The following is a 6,660-nucleotide window of genomic DNA, read 5'->3' as shown; positions in this document are numbered from 1 at the left end:
AGGGTGGACTGGAATGCACATGCGTGAACAATGACGACCTCACTATGCGAGTCAGCGGGGGCAGCAGACACAGGTGAGCGAGATGTACTGTGTGGTTGTTGCATTCCGAATGACTGAGCGAGTCGAGCAGCACATCTGCGTCAGGTTTTGCGTTAAGCTTGAACCTTCCTCCACGGAAACTATTTCGACAACTCGGAAGGCCACAGCTGTGGGCACCGGGGACTGGCAGCTTCATCACCACAACACGCCTGCTCATGCATCGTGTCTCGTGCAGAGTTTTTGGGCAAAACATCAAATCACCCAGGTGACTCAGCTTCCCTATAGCCCAGATTGGGTGCCCTGCAACGCCTGGCTTTCCCCAAAACTAAAATCCAGGTGAAAGGGAAGAGATTTCAGACCACTGATGAGACTCAGGAAAACACGACGGGACAGCGGATGGCGACTGAGAGGACTGTGTGAGGCCCCAGGGTGCCTGCTTGGAAGGGACTGAGGCGGCGGCGTCCTGTGTACAGTGTTGCTTGTATCCTGCATCTTCAGTAAATGTCTCTGTTTTTCATAGTGCGTGGCTGGATGCTTTCTGCACTCAGTCCTGCAAAGCACCATTTTTATATTTGGACAAATGTTTCTGTTGGCCTATTCCATATCTGGGGTGGGTATATGTATTTAAAGTGACTTACTATTTGATGATTTGCCTTTCATTCTCTCTCTTTAAAAGACTTTATTTATTTATTTTTAGAGAGAGAGGAAGGGAGAAAGAGAGGGAGAGAAACGTCCATGTGTGGCTGCCTCCTGTGCACCCCCTACTGGGGACCTGGCCCTCAACCCAGACTTGTGCCTCGACTGGGAATCGAACTGGCGGCCGTTTGGTTCACAGGCTGGCACTCAGTCCACTGAGCCTCACCAGACGGGGCTGCGTTCCATTCTCTTAATAGCATTAAGAATTAGTAATTTTTATGTGTTTCTCTATCAATTGTTCTTTTTGTGATGCACACTTTGTTTTCTCTCTGGGAAATCTTTGCCTATCTCAGTCATAAAAAATAGCCGCTTCTGTTTCCTTCTCAAAGTTTTCTTCTGAACCGGCTGCGTTGGCTGTACCCCGTGGGACGTCGCGCGTCTGCACGTGGCCTGCGCTGGGAGTTGCTTCAGCGCCTGGTGTGGGACTCGGGCCGGTGCTTCCCTGTGTGGTCTTCAGCAGCCGCTGCCCGGTGCACCGAGGACGCTGTGTTGTCCTCGCTGAGCTGCACCGTGGCCACGGCACGTGCATGCTGTGCGGTTTCTAGGCTGCCCCTGGTGTCCGTCTGTCTGTATCCATCACGGTCCGGCAGCCGTGCCCTCCACCCTCGGTGCATCTCACACTCCCCGCGGGGACCCACGGGGATCCCGCTGAGGACGCGTTCTTGAGGACGTCCCCGTGGGAGGGCCTGGCGGGCCCAGCTCAGATTAGCTTTCGGTTGACAACTGTCCTTTCACACTCGTTTCTGGGAGGGACAGACTCCCGGGGAGGAGCCTGGGTTGAGGCCGCTGCGCCCTGGAGGCGTCCGCTGCTCTGGGGCCTCGGAGCCGCCCTCCGCCCGCCCGTGAGCTGCCCAGCTGGCTTGCCTGCAGGTCTGGGCGTGTGGCTCGTTTTTATTTGTTCTAACTGGGGTTCTGCGGAGTTCTTTAATCAGCACGCTAAGCCATTAATCAGCGATGAGAAATTTTCTGTCACTACCTCTTTACATACAGCTTCCTCCTCGCACCCTCCACCCCCTCTGCTCCCCCCCCCCCCCCGTGCCCCCCCCTGCCCCGCCCCGCCCCCATCTGCCGCGTCCTGGGCCGCCTCCGGCCTGTTACCTCTGTGTCAGGCTCCTGGACACTGATCCCACCTGCTGAAATTTTAATCTTAGTTACGATAGTTTCATTATTTTAGAAGATCCCTTTAATAAAGCTGTTGGGTGACCCCGGCCCTTTCCTTCCCGGCCTGTGACGTCTCACGGCTGGTGCCGAGGTTAGATGACGGCCAGCCGCCCCCGGACGCTGCCCGTGCCTGGCAGGCGCGGAAGCCGAGCCTGTGCCGCGCGTGGTGCTGGGTCTGCCCGCGCGTTCCCTTGCGCTCTCGCACACGGCTCATCTTCTGTAAACAGCTAACTGTGTGGATTGTTTGCATTCTTCCCAGAATTCAGGTCGCGGTCCCGGCAGGCCTGGAGGAGGGTGCTCGGTGTCACTTATATCCACAAGGGACACGCCATTCCCCACCCCACCCCCAGCCCAGGGATAAGAATCTGTTGTGCAAACCCGGGGCTACGTGAGGCCGTGTTCCCTGGGGTTTCCCGGCATTGCTCAGCACCCTGGGTCCCTCCCACGGCCCCCGGGCAGGACAGGTGTGGCCCTTCGGGGCGCGGCTTTGCGGAAGGGTGGGGGTCTCTCCCCACTTCACAGTCTTCTGCCCCCACACGCTGCCTGAGGCCGGGGAGCCCTGAGCCGGCCTCCCGGGTTGGCAGCCTCAGAAGGAAGTGCCCGGGGCGCCCCTGCCTGCTGCCGAGGGGGGTGTCCCTCCCTCCCTTGCCAGCGCTGTGTTGCTTTTAGGAAGATTCTTTTCATACTTCGTGCCCCAGGTTTGGCGGTTTCCCCAGAAGGATCGGCAGGATCAAAGTGCGCCCGGTTCTGGGGTGCTGTGCGCAGTGCCGCCCTCCCCTCCGTGAGCCCCTCTGTCCCCTTTCAGCTCGTGACCCAGCACAGCCCCGACCGGCCCGGGGCTCCGGCGCCTCCCTCACGCACACCCGCGGGCGCCCTCCGCCTGGCCGGAGCTGCTCCACTCGGGCACCGGGGCACGGCGGGCGCCCGGTCCCGCTCTCCTTGGAGTGGAGCTGGCCAGGCTCCACCCTGCCAGCCCTGCGGGGGGCCCTGTGTCACGGGGGTGCGTAGGTGAGCAGAGGACTGCCTGACAGCGCGTCCCCGGGCCGCGGGGCACGCTGGTCCCCAAGCTCGGCACCCGGCCCGGGCGCCCGCCCAGCCTCTGCCTCGCCCCTGTCCTGTGCCTCCGGGCCCTGGGGCCGGGCTGGGGAGGCTGTTTCCCGGCCGGGGCTCAGCGTCCGCCCTAGGCCCCAGGCTCCAGGAAGCTGCCGGCTGCTTTGCATAGGCAGCCGCGGCTCCACAGCCGCGGAGCCCCGGCAAGGAGTGACTCAGCCCTGCCGTGGGCAGAGGGGGCCCCTGCCAGCCAGGTCCGGGCGCCACTGAGGCTCCACGGTGCCCAGGGAGCCCTGTCTTCCCACCCTCCCCTCCTCCCACGGGGGCCTCAGCGACCTGGGGCAGGGGGCTCGGCACAGGCCCACCCCACCCTCAGCAGGGCTGGCCAGAGACCTGGGGACGGCCTGGAGCTGGGCAGGGGCCAGGGCCAGGCCCAGGAGGAGCAGGGGGCCTGTGGGCTCTGGCCGAGGCCCCAGCCCCTTGGAGGGCCCGGGTTCCGGCTGCCTGCTGGCCACGCCGGCCCTGGTGTCTGCGGGGCCGGGCAAGCACCCTGGCGAAGCGGCAGCTTCCCTCCGCCCTCGGGTGGGGGAGGGGGCCTCACAGGGGCTGGCCTGCCCACCCTGGCCCCTCACCGCCTCTGCGGGGCCGCCCTGCGCGCCACCACCCGCTGCAGCACCTCGCCCCGCACTGCCCTGGACAGACCGGCGCGGAGCTGAGCCCTCCACGGGGCGCACGGCGGCCCCGGCGGCCGGTGGGAAGAGCTCCGTCAGCCCCGGCGGAGCCTCTGGCCCTGGCGCACAGGTGTTCCTCCGGAGCCCTGGGTCCCCGTCCTGCGCGCTGGCCGGGGAATGGGCAGCTGCTGCGCCCTCAGCCCACGCTGGGGGCCTCTGCGCAGGGGCTCTGGGCTCGGCCACGTTGGGCGGAAGGAGCGGGGCCTTCCTGGGCATGTCCGGTCCTGGGGAGGGCCAGGCTGGGTTCAGGGCCGGAGCAAGAGCTCGAGAAAGCGCCCCGGCCTCCCCAACCCAGGCGGAGGGACGGCCGCGGGTGCTGGGTGGACGCTGCTGGGCCCTGCTCCCGAGGGGCGGGCCCCCAGGCCGGCTGTGGGGGCAGCTCACCGTGGCGGCGGGACGGCGGGCTCCGAGCGGCTGGGCCCTGCTCCTTCCCTGCCGCCGCGCCCAGGCCCGCCCGCCCTGCCTGGTGGGGGCCCTCCACAGTCTCAGGGTGGGGAGCAGGCGGGGACAGGAGGACGGAGGAGCAGGGCAAGGGGGGCCCCCCCAGACCCACTGCCTTTGCCCCGGAGAGCCCCTGAGTGGAGGCCCGGGCTCTCCGAGGGCTGCGGCCTGCGTGGGAGCAGGCGGGCTTGGGAGCCAGCGGGGCTGGGGTCCAGCCAGGTCCTGGGAGGGGGTGGGGGGCGGCCTGCGCGCCTGGCCTGGGCAGGTGGGCGTAGTCTGAGGGCCTCTCTCTCCCCCAAAAGGGCTGCAGAGGGACCCGCCCGCGCCGAGTCTAGTGTGCTGTTTCGCTGCCGCCCGCCCCGCCCCGCCCCGCCCCTGCCACACCACCGTCCTGCCGGGGCCGCGGTCCTGCTCCCTGTGGACCCCGCGACGCGAGGACCGGGGCCCGACGGAGGCGCCCAGGCCCTCCGGCGCATGGCTCGCTTCTTAGGAAACCTGCACGTAGATGAGGAACCTTGTATACAGAGCTATTTTAGCGAAATCACGCAACTGTAACTGTGCTGTTTCTTATGGAGTCCCTACCCAATCCCAGCGCCTGCACCCCACAACCTGTGCCCCGCACCCACAGGTTTTACTTTAAGAGACACGGGAGGGAGGGAAAAAGAGAGGGAGAGAAACATCAGGTGACTGCCTCTCACATCCCCCCACCCAGGAACTGGGCCCGCGACCCAGGCCTGTGCCCTGACTGGGAATCCAACGGGCACTTTCGGTTCGCAGGCCGGCGCTCCGTCCGCTGAGCTGCACCCGCCGGGGCTATTCCTTCTTTTATTCGACAGAAGCCTTGCTCTGCTGGTCCAGGCTCTTTGCGGCCCTGCGTCGCCTTCCAACCCGGCACTGAGCGGGGGCGGGCCCTCAGAGGCCACCGCGGCTGGACTCCCGTGCCCTCGGCCGCCAGCGGCCGCGCGGGCCCTGCGGCTCCCCGGGCTCAGGCTGCGGCGTACCCGCCCCCCGCGCCGACACGGGAGGGAGGGCACTCCGAGGAGTGGGCAGGGGCAGCTCTCTGTGGGCATTGGGAAGGCCTGGAGCCCCCGGGCCTCAGAGACAGGACAGGGCCCCTGCGGTGAGGGGCCCTCCCCCTCCACGCTCCTCCCCCGTGGGCCTGTCCCCCCATGAAGCCATGTGGCTGGACCCCTTGGCGCTGCGATGCCACGTTCCAGGAGCGGGCGTGTCAGCGGGCAGGATGGGCCCGTCCTAGGGCAGCCACGGAGCGGGCCACGTGGGTGTCCTCGCGCCGAGGAGACAGTGCCCCCGGGGTCCGCTGGCGTGGCAGCGACCGCGCCAGCCCGAGTGGGGTCTGCCACGCCCCAACCACGCTGCGCAGCTGCCGGCAAACACTGCAGGGGGCCCACAGGCCAGGCGGGGGCGGGGCGGGGAGGGGCGCTGGCCCGGGGCGGAGGGAAGGCGGCGGGGTGGTGGCTCCGGCAGCAGGGTGCGACCGTGGTCCTGGTCCCGCCGCAGGCCCCATCTCTTGTGGGGGACGCGTCCGCCCCACGGAGCGCTCGGGGGCTGCCCCAGGGACCTGCCTGCTGGCTGCTGGCCTGGGTCTGCTCCCCAGCACCTGTGGGCGCCCCCTGGGTTCCAGGCAGACCCCTGCTCCCCGGGGCCCAGCACGCCAGGGGCCTCCCCGACTGGGCACCCCTTCGCCTGTGCCCTGCTCGTGGGACAGCGCCCACCAGGGCAGGCAGAGGCCGGGGGCCCCAGAGCACGTCTGGGGCCTCTCCTTCCCAGAGGTGCCTGAGGCCCTGTCCGGAAACCTCTCGGGGCGGCAGGGTTTGCACCAGAAAAGGAGCCCCGAGGGGTTCCCAAGCCGAAGTCAGGGGGGCGTCGCAGGCCCCGGGGCGCGTCCCTCTGGGGCGAGGGACAGCGATCAGAGGGCTCAGCCAAGGCCGCTTTTTGGATCCAGAGAGGCAACGGGCGGGGTCGCTCAAGACCCGGGCACCATCCCAGGTGCCCCCCAGGAGAGAGCAGCCCCGTGGGGCTGGGCTCGGAGGACGCACCCTGGGGAGCAGCTGCCCCGTGTGGCTCACGCCACAGGGCTGCGTGGCCAGGGTCGGGGGCCACCATCCCCCCTCCCTCCCCCCTGAGAGGCGGGGTGCACCCGGGGGCCGTGGGGTGTCGGGTGTGGGGAGGGCCCCTGACCCCTTGGCCCCGCGGGCAGCCCCGCTCCAGCCTCCAGCCTGTGCAGGACCCAGCCCCCCGGGGTGTCGGTGACTCAAGGTTCAGGAGCCTCTGGCAGCCAAGAAGGCCCACAGGCATCTGGCCAGAGTCTGTAGGCCGTCAGCACGAGCTGGGACAGGCGGGAAGTTGCGGGGCTGCGGCGTCGGCCGGCCCACTTGGGCTCCGTTCCACCAGGAGCCACCGAGCAGGGGCGTGCGCTCCGGTCTGCCACTGGTGCCAGAGGCTGCGGCTGGGGCAGAAGCTGCGCCCACGGCCCCGTGAGCTCAGCCGACACCCACGCCCACAGAGCCGCGCCGCAGCGACC

Source organism: Pteronotus mesoamericanus, unplaced genomic scaffold, assembly GCF_021234165.1.
Source record: "Pteronotus mesoamericanus isolate MK-2021 breed Mesoamerican mustached bat unplaced genomic scaffold, CSHL_Meso_final contig_204, whole genome shotgun sequence".
NCBI lineage: Eukaryota > Metazoa > Chordata > Mammalia > Chiroptera > Mormoopidae > Pteronotus > Pteronotus mesoamericanus.
This window is presented reverse-complemented; position numbering follows the sequence as displayed.